General features: G+C 36.0%; 1 protein-coding gene and 1 non-coding gene across 3 annotated transcripts in view; both read right to left on the bottom strand.

Annotated features, from left to right (window-relative positions):
• The window catches only part of PRKD1 (protein kinase D1), a 324,330-nt gene that overhangs the window by 127,427 nt on the left and 182,753 nt on the right, over nucleotides 1-14,150 (bottom strand). The gene's annotated exons all lie outside the window — the stretch shown is intronic.
• LOC130042209 (small nucleolar RNA SNORD38) lies at nucleotides 2,206-2,271 on the bottom strand. The gene has a single exon (XR_008795163.1). It is a non-coding gene; the product is annotated as a small nucleolar RNA SNORD38 (small nucleolar RNA).

Raw genomic sequence — 14,150 nt, 5'->3', positions numbered from 1 at the left:
ACCAAATAAAGGGTGTTGGGAGGATTATCCCAGGATGGGAGAAGCATGCTGAAAGTAGACAATAGACCAAACATGATTGTCACCCATTGCCTCTTTTGCAAACCACAACACCCAATAAGAGAGAGAGAGCAAAAGGGAATGCCCTGCCACAGAGGCAGGATGGGATGGGGGGGATGGCGGGTGGGAGGGATACTGGGATCCATGGTGGTTGGAAATGGGCACCGGTGGAGGGATGGGTATCTGTTCATTGTATAATTGAAACCCAAGCACTAAAAATTGTAAGTCTACAACTGTACCTCATGATGTCTCACTAATAAAAATTAAAAAAAAACTCACATAAATATCTATTTAAAAATACTCTGTGGATTGACAATATGAAGTGTTCTAAACTAGTATCTGGAATATCACATCTAAGTTAAAATGTTATTTTTGTGCCTATGATCATAATTAGTATGGACATTTCATATAAAAATCGATAATTACTTAATGACCATTTAACCAAATGGCACATATGTACTAGAGAAGATAATGAGAAAAGTTAAAATGTATAAAGCTATATAGTAGTATTCATCACTGTCACTGTCTTCCCGTTGTTCATCGATTTGCCTCAGTGGGTCCAGTAACATTGTGAAACTTGTTACTGTATTTGGCATATCGAATGCATCACGGGTAGCTTGCTAGGCTTTGCTGTGCGGGCTAGATACTCTCAGTAGCTTTTCGGGCTCTCCAAGAGGGGTGGAGGAATCAACCTCCGGTTGGCTCTGTTGGCTGCATGTAACGCAAATGCCCTATCTGCTATGCTATCGCTCCAGCCCACATATTACCTTTAATTAAAATATTCATGATACTATTAGACGTGAAAATTAAGAAGCTATGCTACCTTCTGTTATAAGGAAAAATTACTTTAAAAATCAATACAAATGCTATCATAAACAGTATAATAAATGCTAATGAAGAGAGCACTTGGTATGAAGAGATGCCTGACCCAAACGTGATGTTGCTGGTAAGATTTCACAGAGGAGAATATATATACCAAGTCATGAAGGATGAATACACACTAGCAAAGCAAGGCAATAGAATGGAAGGGAATATAACTAGTGCAAATTGCAACTGCAAGGGGTGTTAGCAGCAACACAGTACATTATAATATATATGAAAGATTTGAAAGAGTTTATGTGCCCACATACTAGAGCTGGGTAAGGTAAGAAGTAGAATAGGAGGAAATGTGGATGCAGAAACCAAACCACAGTTTCATTAGTCAAAGTAATATTTATTCTTTGTGCTATTGAAGGTTTATATGGAGGAGTGATATGATTCAATTCTGGTCTAGACTTTTACTAGGATTCGGCTGGAGTGATAGTACAGCAGGTAGGGTGCCTGCCTTGCATGCAACTGATCCAGATTTGAATCTTGGCACTACATATGGTCCTATGAGCTTGCCAGAAGTGATCTGTGAGTGCAGAGCTGGAAGTATACCTTTAGCACTGCTATGTAGGGCCCCCAAACAAACAAAAAAAGAATTTTACTAGGTTTTAATAATGAAGGAGAATGGATGAAAGGGCACAAAACTAGCACAAGAAAATGATAGGAAACTCTTGTTATGATAAGGATGTGAAAACATGGAAACTGAACCAACAGATAGTAAAAACTGCGAATATTTGATAATAGGTAATACTAGCAGAATTAATTGCTATATTAGTAATTCTTAATTTTGCATATTGGTTATGCTTATTAGGTGTCAGGTTCTGATCTAGATGCTGAGGATAAGCAACAAAGAAAAGCTTATTTTCCAGAATATTACATGGTTGTAAAAGAACATTATCAATAACTAAGTATGGAACTGATATAGTACACAGAATAGGTCTAGAACCTCTGTCAAGAGCTTCTTCCCAGAAACAATTCAACAACTAAAGTCATGCCTTCAAAATGGACCATATTTACCATTTCAGGCATTATTTTTGTGATTTGTAGCACTCAAGTTTCTGATGATTTCTGATATGAGTTACTTTCCCTGGTTTCCTGGTCCTAAGGTATCTTTATTGGTTTCCTGATTGTTGACAGATCTTGCAAACTAATTGCTTATTCATTACTACAAAATAACCCTGAGATACAGTTTTCAGGATGTCACAACCTTCTGAACTATCTGGCCTCTAATATTTTATTTTTCATTAATTATCGATTACTTCTGACACTATTCAAACACTATCTCCTCAGACACACTTTATCATCACTTTAAAGCCAGTAGCAAATCCAAAGTTTTCATAACTGAGTACAAAACATTCCTGGCCCTAGTTTAAAGACAGAAAATACCACATTGACTCAGTCTGGAGGGTATTGTAATATATATTGTATATGTAATATATATAATATATATAATTATATATATATATAATTTGTCTTTTTAAAGTTTGTTAAGGTCAAATCAAAACAAACAAAGACAGTCTGCAAAAATATCATACCACTGGAGAGTAGAGAAATTTAACAACATACTGCAATGTGGTATTCTGGACAGGGTTCTGGCATCAAAGCATTATGAATATTCATAGGGGAATTATTATATCATGTCACATTGTTGAGTCCTTAGTTTTGACCAATGTACTATGATCATGGAAGATGTTAACATTAGAGAAAAGTAGATGTGGGTGAGAAAAATGCGATAGTATTTTTGTGAATTTTCTGTAAATCTAAAACCACAACAGAATTTATAAGTTTACAACACCAGGTTTGACTGTTAACGTTTTTAGAAAGGTGACACTGATAAAGGCCATTCTCATTTCAAAGCCAGAGAGAAGTATCTGAGCTCACCTCACTCATTCTGCATGTTGAATAGCCCAGGAGATCAAAAATAGATTTCAGCCATTAGAGATGGTTGAAATCAAGACCTCTACTCATCAGTAAATGTTTTTAAAAGCACAAAACAAGCAAGGGTAGAGATCTACACATGAGATGATACTGAGGTTGCCGTTAGGCTTGAAGGATAACAAGATGAATCTATTCGGCTCAATCTGTTAATAGTTAAAAAATTAAACTTTTTTAAATATAAAAAAGTATTTGCTTAAGATAAAAAGCTAGCATGTTAATAATATATAAATATTTTATTAATTTATAATATTTATTATATGTGTCATAAAGTCTAATGTATTTTTTATATTTTAACTACTTAAAACCCAAGTTACTTTTTTTCAAATTGAATTACATTAAGAAAGTTTTAAATTGCTAAGAAAACCAATTATTGGAAGGAAACATATTGGCAAGAAAACATACCAATCACAAGAAAGAGTTTTCAGATTGACTTAAATTTTTCCAACATTATATGAATTTTCTTTAAAGAACCCCAACATTATGATGGGGATATGACTCTTATGGTAAAAGAATGTGTACTGTGTGTCTGAGATCCTCCCTTATATGTGTGAGATCCTAAAATTGATTCTTAACACTACATTGTCCTCTGAAGGCTACCAGAAAGACAATAACAATACAATTAAAATTAACAAGGGGTTGGAGAGACAATATATGTTTTTTTTAGTTTCATGCTTTCCATAAAGCTGGCTCTGGTTAAATTCCTGCACCACATGATCCCTTGAGCATGGCTGAGCATAGCCCTGCAGGACAAAGCACTATCAAAGTGGGTCCAATGATCAAAATGCACATAATTTTCAGGATATCACATTAAACAACTGTTAAATTGGCTCAAGAATGGGTGAGAGGACCCAAGGCCTCCTGAGCACTGCTAGGAAGGCACCCCTAGCCCCCACTATATTTAAATAATTGTTAATGTAAAATGATAAGAAACTTTCAACACATTGCCCTACTCTTTAGAACGGTTAATCTCACTGGGTATGTAAAATAAATGCACCTCAAGTATATCCATTTAAGCAAACTTGTGACTTCTTACCATTCATTTTAATGCCTCTATTCCAGAGAAAGAAACTTTTACAGGTCAATTCTTACAAATATGAATGATTTTTTAGGGTGTAAGACTTGTATGCTAAAAGATCTCACATGGAGGAAACATTAGCACCTAACAAAATAACTTCTACTGAGCTCTCTAAACCTTTCATTTTGATATAACTATCAAAATGAGAAGGCTGGAGCACACATATTCAAACCATTAATCCTAAAATATGCCTTAAAGCTACTTACCCTTTCAGTTTAAAGCAGTTCTGTATAGTTACTGAGAGGAAAGACATCTCAGAAACTCACTGTTCCCTAAAATCTATCATTTTAAAAATAATCTAATGGTGGAGAACAATAAAACAATGAATAGTTTGCTCTAATTTTGTTATTTTTTTCAGCATCACAGGATTGCTCTCTGTTTTTCCTTCATTTTTTGGCTAAATAGTGGACTAATTGCTTGGTCTCAGAATTCTTCTTCATATAGTTCTACATTATTATGTTCTCAGGTTTAACAAGTTATAATTATCAGAGTCTTAAAAAAATCTGTGAAAAATGAAAAGAAACTAGGATGAGACTCAGTGTTAGGCAGAAATCTTTCATTTTCCAGAGGATAAAAAGTTGCTTTATAACAGGGAGGGAAATAATTCAGAGCTAATTTCACTATAATTCGTCTATTAAAACATATGCAGGAATAAGATATTTGGTATGTTTATGAGTCAACTTCACTTTGAATCTAAAGTCAACACTGGTAACAGGATACAGATGACTTAAAAATGGTTAGAAAAAAAATGAGGTACAGATACATTCTGTTATAGCATTGCTCTTTTCAAATGTATCTTTCTATTTTATTCCTCCACACTGGCATAATGAATAGTGCTATTGCTGTTTAAGTCTTAAAACAGCTGCATTTCTAATTTTGGCAGATTATGAGCGATTTTTATATGGGCTGCATGTTAAAAGCAAATAAACGGCATGCCAACCAGCAGAAAGAGAGTGTGGGGCAGATGGTGGCACGGCTCAGTTACTGAACTGAAGTTCTATTTGCCACCAATCAAAAAGGGATATTTGGCAGTTTTTCAAGTATAACCCAATCTTTTACCTCAAGCAGAAATATTTCACGTCCAATAACTCTTCAGACAACCGTTCAGTAGCCATTCTCTAACTGGCCTTTGTAATTCAAGTATGTGTTTATTTCACGGATTACATAATTTGCCTTTCCTTCCTTTCTTTTCTCAGTCAGGTGCTACTATCATTCCTTCATATGTGCATATAAGAGAAATAAATCTAGAAAAACCTGTATGTTATAATTTACTCATTTCAAAGAGTATCAACTATGCTTTGGGAAAAAACAAAGGAAGAGAGCATTCAGTATGCCCTCAGCAAAAAAAAAAAAAAAAAAAAAAAATTAAACATATTAGAAAACAAAACAATCTGACCAAACTTTATTTTCAAGGCTCAACCTTGATCACTATCGCTACATTTTAAAAACTGCATTGAGAATACTAGCGTTTAAATTATCCCCAAATCCAGAGAGTTTATTTTCTGAGAATAAACAGCTAGCTACTATTCCAAAGAAAAGTTTGGCCTTCAATAGTAGATTGTTATAATAGTAAGTAGAAGCCTTAAAATTTTAATGAAACAAATAGAATATGATCCAGAAATGCCATTTCAAAAGTATTTATCCAAAGATAAAACAACTTCAGTTTGAGGGGCTGGAGCAATAGTACAGTGGGTAGAACATTTGCCTTGCATGCGGCCTACCCGGGTTCGATTCCCAGGATCCCATATGGTCCCCCGAGCACCGCCAGGAGTAATTCCTGAGTGCATGAGCCAGGAGTAACCCCTGTGCATCGTCAGGTATGACCCAAAAAGCATATATATATGACACATAATCTCTCAAGTGGTACAATGTACCTACATATATATAGGGCTGGAGCGAAAGTACAGTGGGTAGGGCATTTGCCTTTTATACAGCTGGCTCGGCCAAGCCAGTTTTGATTCCTCCACCCCTCTCAGAGAGCCCGGCAAGCTACCGAGAGTATCTTGCCCGCACAGCAAAGCCTGGCAAGCTACCCGTGACGTATTCACACTAAGTAGTTCCTCCCTGTTCTAGTGTGAGAAACTCAGGCAGCGTGGTCCCTTTGATTTTAACAATAAGAAGATTCTGTGTAGATGGTAAAGGTAAAGGCCCTCCCGTTGATCGTCGATTTCATCGAGCGGGCCCAGTAACGTCTCCATTGGAGACTTTGTTGTTACTGTGTCTGGCATATCGGATACTCTCGGTAGCTTGCCGGGCTCTCCGAGAGGGGCGGAGGAATCGAACTCGGGTCGGCCATGTTGGCCGCTTGTAAGGCGAACGCCCTACCCGCTGTGCTATTGCTGTGTAGATGATTCTGTGAAATAAGATAAAACTGGGAAAACTGAATGTTATATCTACCATAAAGAATACATATAGCAAAAACAATGAAGAACTGACTTGAACATCTATTAGAGATAACCCATGAATTCAAATTTGAGAGGGTGAGACCAAAGCAAGAAGAAAAATGAGATTTCATAAAGAGTTAATTTGTTCCTAAAACGTAGATACTTGGGGTACTAATGTCTGAGAATTTATCATGTAGGGAATTCATAAAGGTATAGTAGACAATTTCTCCTATGAGATAACTGCACCACACTATCAGAATTTTCATTCATTACATTCTTCAATATGTTTCACCAAAAAACTTTTCAGTTTAAAACCCTCCAAAATTAAGTCAGATAGAGAAAACAAGATATATTACTAAGATATATTATGTATCTTTTCCAGAAACCAATTAATGTAAAGAGGTCAAGAAATAAAGAGCAAGCTAATATTTTATTTCTTCAACAAGAAAGTTCTGAAAATACAAAACCCTATGAGATACTGTTGTTCCATCAAGGGGCAAATTTGGTAAGGTTCACATACATTAGACTGTTAAACCTCCACTTAGGGGAGCAATTGTTAGATTGTTTGGCTATACAGAGGCTAGAGAAGAAACTCTTTGTGTGGTTTTTATTACTCTGTATTCTTTTCCTGTTTATCTGAGTGAGTTACAATACTGTCCTCAATTAGAGACATACAAGATGAAAAGAGAAGGGAGGGCAAAACTATGATTTCTGGCTGGATAGTCACTTGCCAGATGGTGAAGAACTAGGCCTTAGGCTAATTTTGTGTGAACAGAGGGGCTTGATATGTTCCTCTCTGAAAACCACAGTATGTACACGAACAGAGATCTATGGAGATTTAGACTCCAGTTTCAGAGCGCATGAGTCAGCTTTTCCTATAGATCTTGCCAACTGACCCTACGGCACAGACAGCTGTTCTGCTGCACCAGTAAAGCTTCAATGTGAGGAGTGGGAGGGAGAGCAGCAGGAAAGGTCAGCCAGCATCTCAGGACAACAGTTTCTGTTCCTTCTAGATACTGAAATAATAAAAACAGACCCTGGAGCAAGCTATGAGCTCAAGGATAGAGCACTAAGGCTCCAGGTGAAGTAATGAAAACAGTGATTGAAGGGAAAGGACGCTAGTCTTGGAGGGCAAATACATTAGTCACTGCTAAAAGCTTCTTAAAGATAGAAAGAATATATTGGAAAAAAGAGAAAAGGTTAAGAAAACTGATTTAACTGAGTGAACTGAGTTAGATGGTAGAGAAAGTAACTGTCATCATGATGAACATAATAAAAGAGCAGTAAAATTAGGAAAAGAACAAATATTCTGCTAATTCTCATTTTACATAATAAATGTGAAAAAATCTCACTCTGTTTGAAAACAGGTCTAAATTTTTTAAATAAAAAACTGCTAAACAGAATAGTTTTATTGACAATAGAGTAAAAGATACTAAGATTCAAGGGGAATTAGTCACATGATAGTATTAATGTTATTAATAGGTTAGACAAACAAAAGCCAACGTAGAAAGTGAAGTTTAATTTCTACACAGCATCAGTAACTTTCAGATATCATATATAGACCATCAATTTAATCATTCATTTTGAAATTGTGCTAAATCAAGTATTCATTTATTTGCCCAGAGAATAGAACATTGATTGCATGTGCTATGCCAAGTAACAAGGATTCAATACAAAAATAAGTGGTTTTCATTTCGGGAAATGTGTGTTCTAGCGGTGTCAATACGGTTTGAGAAGTTTGCTTACTTCACATCTGCCAGATAATCTTGTGGAATCCATTGTATTTAATCTTAGGAAATCTACAGCCAGACCATAAAGATACTTTTATTGCTATTTGATTGATAGTTGATGGATCAAATCTCAGGAAAATTAGTTGCTTTGTGCAACATTATGTGAGAAACACATGACATCTGAGGAATTCAAAGCAAAGTCTTTGAAAGGGATTCCCATAATTATCAAAGTGAGGTTATATAAAAACATACTATCAAATAAATACTATATAAATACTATAAGTGATTTCTGAATAATATCTATAGAACACACAGAATGGTGTTCTAAGTATTTTATAGGCATTATAAAACATGTTTCTGTAAAACATTTTATAGAAACTATAAAACATATCATGAATGCTGTGTGTCCTCATATTACTATTGTTATTGTAATCACCACTTGATAAAGCAATGATATAGAGGAGAAGGTACTTATTCAAAGTATTTAGTAAAGAGAATTAAAAGGAGTACAAATTAGTGAGAGGAAGTAGAAAACAGCAGAACAAAAATGATGACTATTTTTAAGTCACTGCCTCTGTCACTGTCTTCCCGTTGTTCATCGATTTGCTCGAGAGGGCCCAGTAGTAAGGTGAGTTTTTTCAAGGAATTTTAAAATTTGTTTCACGTATCCTGTTACATGAGCTTACCACTTTGACACTTAGGGATACTAAGGTGAAAAGTAAGGTCAGAGAAACAATGTACTAATTTACCATATCTTTGTAAATAAGGGATCTACTAAGAGGGAAATAAACAAACCATCAAAGGAAGGAAGTAGTGCATGAGAGACCCTATCTCCACAGACTTCACAAGAGGGGGAAAGGTGGAGAGTCTAGAAAACCTGCATGCTCTTTGCATGCCCTTTCTTAGGATCAAGGTTTTGTGTGGCACAAAACAACAAAATCTAGGTTTACTTTGGGGAAAAAAAAGGATGTAGAGAGAATTAATATTAGCATAAATATGAAGGAAATACTAAAATACATAGCATAAGTCATTGTTGGAAGAGAAATGACCTGTAGTCTTAAATGTGCATAAAATTAAACTATAAAAATAAATTAAATTACATAATTTTCCTTTCTCACAAAAACCACCTGCATAGATAATTGTAACTAATGTTGCATTGGAACTGGCATAATTTAACTAGACATTTTTAAATGTTTAAGAACCACAAAGAATTATTAGTTAGGGACCGGAGCAATAGTATAGCGGGTAAGGCTTGCATGTGGCTGGCCCAGGTTCAATCCCCAGTATCCCATGTGGTCCCACAAGCACCACCAGGAGTAATTCCTGAGTGCAGAGCCAGGAGTAACCCCTGAGCATTGCTGGGTGTGACCCAAAAAGAAAAGAAAGGATTAATTAAATACTAAAAGCCAAGTGTTTTTCCACCTACCTTACCTAAACAATATTAAGGTTGGGGAAGTGCTTCCCATGACTAGACAAGCTTTCTTAAAAGCAAACAAGCAAAGCTATATCTGTGTAATATACTCTTCTTGAACTAATAAAACGTTGATTCTAGTAATCACTCTCAAAATTTTTCTCCTCCACCCGTATCTCAGAAGAGGATACAGGTGTTAAACACTATAATATCTGACAAAAAATGAACAAGATGGCCTTAATGATATATAAATCAATAATTTATGACTTTATGAAACAGTAAGTAGGGCCTTGCTGGAATTTCTTTTAATCATATATTTCTTCTGTTTTTTGGAGTTATCACTAAAGCTTAGTGATATAAAATCATGATCATAAAATATATTTATAGTGACCCTATTTCAGTTTGATCAGACTTGTAAAATTAAATGTTGGAATTCTATTTGAACAGGGACATGATCGCCTTATTATTTCATATTTTATATTACAGCTGTGTAGAGAAAAACCTGCAGAGTAGCTTAACCAGATCACAATTTATGCACTTATTAAATTTCTATTTTCCATAAAAAAGAGGCAGGTAATGGTTCTAAGACAATTTCCCTGTGAAAGGAAGCTGTAGCTCACTGCTGGTTTTGTTGTTACAAATACCATCAACTGTTTTTCTGAAATGTAAACTCTTTCACTGTAGTCAAATTCTTTGAACAGGTTCTCAAGAATTCCTGTTTATTGGTCCAAGTTCAAAGAACTAAACTAAAGTTGAAGAGGAGTAAATAGTGGCCTAACACTGAGATTTAAACTCTGGTACTACCACTACTTCCTGCAGGATGTGGACAAGTTAAAATTTATATTCCATAGCTTTTAAGGTATCTGATTTCACTACCTCTCAGAGTCCCTGCAAAGGAAACAAAGTCACTGATGTAAACTGCTTCAAAAGTTTGCCCGACTGTGTAAACAAAGATTTCTTTCTTTCTAGCCCTTGTTTTTTACCATGGCTCAAATATTTCCTTTAGTGAGGAAGACGAGCCAATGGGAGGAGAAAAGAATTATTTTCTCAGACTCTTTGGTCCATGAGCACGAACCACAGAGTATTGCCTGAAGAAAGCGTTGGGCCCACAATTTACAAGGTATCCAGAGGAAAGTAAAAGTATTCTGTGTTAGAGTGAATCTGAAAGTGATTTTGCAGAGTTTCACTTCAGAAATCTAACCCAAAAGTTCTGAAGTCTTCCAGAAATTTCTTTGATTTGTTTTAACCCAATAGGTCTCAAAGTTGGGCTGGAGTGATATCACAGCGGGTAGGGCGTTTGCCTTGCACATGGCCGACCTGGGTTTGATTCCTCTGCCCCAGAGGAGAGCCCAGCAAACTACTGAGAGTATCTCGCCCCCATGGCAAATCCTGGCAAGCTACTTGTAATGTATTCTATATGCCAAACACAGTAACAACAAGCTCACAATTTGTTATGAGAGGTTACTGGTGCCCACTTGAGCAAATCAATGAACAACGGGAGGATAGCGCTATAGCGCTATATCTCAAAGTTATCACACCACAATTTTCCTCTGTAATACGTTGAACAACCAAGAATATCACAAAGAAAAAAAAATCGGCTCTGAAGAAGAATGAAGAAAAACAGTCACAGTAACAGTTACTGTGCAGAAACTCTGAAGAGCTTTCTTTGCATATATTTAACTTTTTTGTAATAACCTTTCAATATAGCTACTAGTACTTCTCTCATTTTACACAGGAGGAAACAGGCAGATAAAATGATGAAATGTCCTGGAAACGATACAAATAGCAAGAAATAGAGAAAAGGATAGAAGTCATCTGATCTGGCTCTGAAAATTTTAGTGAATAATCATGCATAGGGCTGGAGCGATAGCACAGCGGTAGAGCATTTGCCTTGCATACGGCCAACCTGGCTGACCCGAGCTCAATTCCTCCGTCCCTCTCAGGGAGCCCGGCAAGCTATCAAGAGTATCTCACCTGCACGGCAAGACCTGGCAAGCTTCCCGTGACGTATCCGATATGCCAAACACAGTAACAACAAAAGTCTCACAATGGAGACGTTACTGGGCCCGCTCGAGCAAATCGATGAACAACAGGAGGACAGTACTACAGTAATCATGTATATCTCTTACATGTAGATGTAAAAAGAATAGACTGCATTATTAGTGGTGTATTAGGCTTTTATCCATTCTAAGAGTCTTATTTAACAGAACAACAAAAATAGTGAGAATGGAGGCTGTAAAATCACTTATACAATCAGAAAGGCAATCAATATACCCAACAACAGAGTTCTTTAGCCCTTTAGAGCAGCTCCCAGTTCACTGGGCAACAGAGTGAATGGTACATACCGGCAAGAATTTGCATAAGGGAAAGGAAATAAAACCAGGCTACAGGATCTGACGTTCCCCCATGAGTTACATTTTCTCATTCTTAATCCTCAGCTATAGAAAAATGGTTATTGTAATCTTCTTAATCTCTAAAATATTTATTGATCGCCCTGCTGCTCTATTTTCAGGGGCTTTTTTTTGGTCTTTGAGTTTTCTTGTTTTTTGGTCAAGGCCATGAGTCCCCCGTTGGGCCACAGCACTAGCTTTCTCATGATGTCCCAATCTCTAGATAATGGCGAACAAACACGAAGTGCTTTGCAAAGCAGTGTTTTTCAAAAATTACATAGCAATACAGCATCCTCTATTTAAAAAAGATAAAGTCAAAAGTCCAGAAAAATGTGAAATTTTGCTATAAATAAAATATTCAGAATGCAGTTTTTCAACTTAAAAACTGTGTTTAAAAATTATTTTTAGAAATCTTGTGGTCTCTGTCTACATCCCATTAACCACACCTACAAGACAGAAACACACAGTTACTAACAATAAAGTCCCCTCCACCAAAATAACAAATCCAAATAACAAAAGTTCAGACATATGAATGTAGACCTGTTATTAATTTGCTTTTATATGGTTGAGTTCCCAGCCTATGATAGAGCCCCATCATTAAGAAGACTTCAGATAAATTCCATGGACTTTATTTTACAGTTCAGTACCATACACTTGACCTTGGTTTTGGCTCTGCATTAGAGAAATTTCCATTTGCTGTTTTTTCCCTACTATATAACAATAGCAACAATGCTAACCCTTTACTTAAAAGCAGACAAAGAAAATTTACCAGTGCTGGGTGTGTGTAGTAGGGAACCTCCATGCAGCTATTTTTTTCTCCAAAAGAGCAATCTTTTCCTGGGTTACTGTGTTCAACTGTCTAATACAATCTGTGTTGCTCTTAATACTGTTATTATTCCTGCTTTAATAAAATGAGGTAGGTATCCCCACTGAACGTTATCCAGGAGTGGTCAGATTAGATTTAGATTTCAGAAGTTACTTCCAGATGATAGCTCTCAGCAGAAAATGACATAAACAAGAAGATATAAGAGTATCTAACATTTCTCAAAATAAAGCCCTTCCCTATATTCTTGCATTTCTACTATAGTCTTATGTCAGAAAATGTTTCTGCTGGTGACTGCTGGTTAAATGTAAAAACAACAACAACAACAACAACAACAACAATAAAACTAGACTATATGTTGAACTACATGAAGAAATTTACTTTTTGATGAGAAAAGCAATATATCTAAATGAATTTTAACAGAAATAATGATCATTTGAAGAGGAAATCTGCACCACATGTTTATAGTCTGGGACTTCCTAAAGGCAACAGAAAAAAAATGATCAGTATTTGGCCCCTCCTAACCCCTTACCCTTTCCAATTTGAATGAAGCTGATTTTTAATCACACTTCCAGGAAAGAGTGTTTGTCTATTCTCTTTAGGCTTCATGAATTTATTGAAGGAGTGTGTGTTTACAAGTGTTTTTGTACCCATTACCTGAAGTACTTAGTAGCCATCATTCGTCCTGTTTCACACTATCACACAATTCAATATTACCCAGGCACTGATTTCTTATCAGGGCTTAATGAATTTATAGCAATAAGTAAAATTGAGGATATATTTAGAAATGATGCTTTTACCAAAAGAAAATCATTTTAACAGTTCTTTGGAACTAATCTGATATCCATTTGTCAATCAACTCACACACGTTTACCGAGAATTTCATGTGTATACAAGCACAGGGATGATTAAGGAAAAAAGCCAGGTGAAATCTGTGCTCAGGAGCAAAGGCAGGACACTACATGATAAATCATGATGTATGGCTCAGGGTCTAGGATGGAAAATAGGGGTGGTATAGTAACTCAAATTACACACAGGTATGGCAGATCTGACTAAAATAAATACGAAGTAAAGACTGCCTTAAATGGCATGCATTATAGGGCATGTATTGTAAGAATGGGGGGAAAAAGGCAGAAATACATCCCCAAATGATGAGTCTACGACTGAAAACTACAATGAATGAAAGAACAGATGGATATAAGCACTTGATCACCAAGGACAAAATGGAGGAAGAGCAATACAAAGCAGAGAATTCAGATTTGTAGCCATGAGTTTCCGGTGAGGTCAGAAATGGGTGGGACCATGCTGCAAGATATTGACAATAAAAAGTAATTACAAGGAACAGAAGAGTTCTCAATATGCATGCTAGCAACACAAATCATGGATGGGTACTCAATCTAGAAAGATCAAGTGTAAAATGTTCATGTTATCAATCTGGCTATAAAAAGAGAAATGAGCCTTTAGAAAAGCAAATC

This window comes from Sorex fumeus, unplaced genomic scaffold (assembly GCF_029834395.1).
Source record: "Sorex fumeus unplaced genomic scaffold, SorFum_2.1 ptg000098l, whole genome shotgun sequence".
NCBI classification, from domain to species: Eukaryota; Metazoa; Chordata; class Mammalia; order Eulipotyphla; family Soricidae; genus Sorex; species Sorex fumeus.
This window is presented reverse-complemented; position numbering and strand designations above follow the sequence as displayed.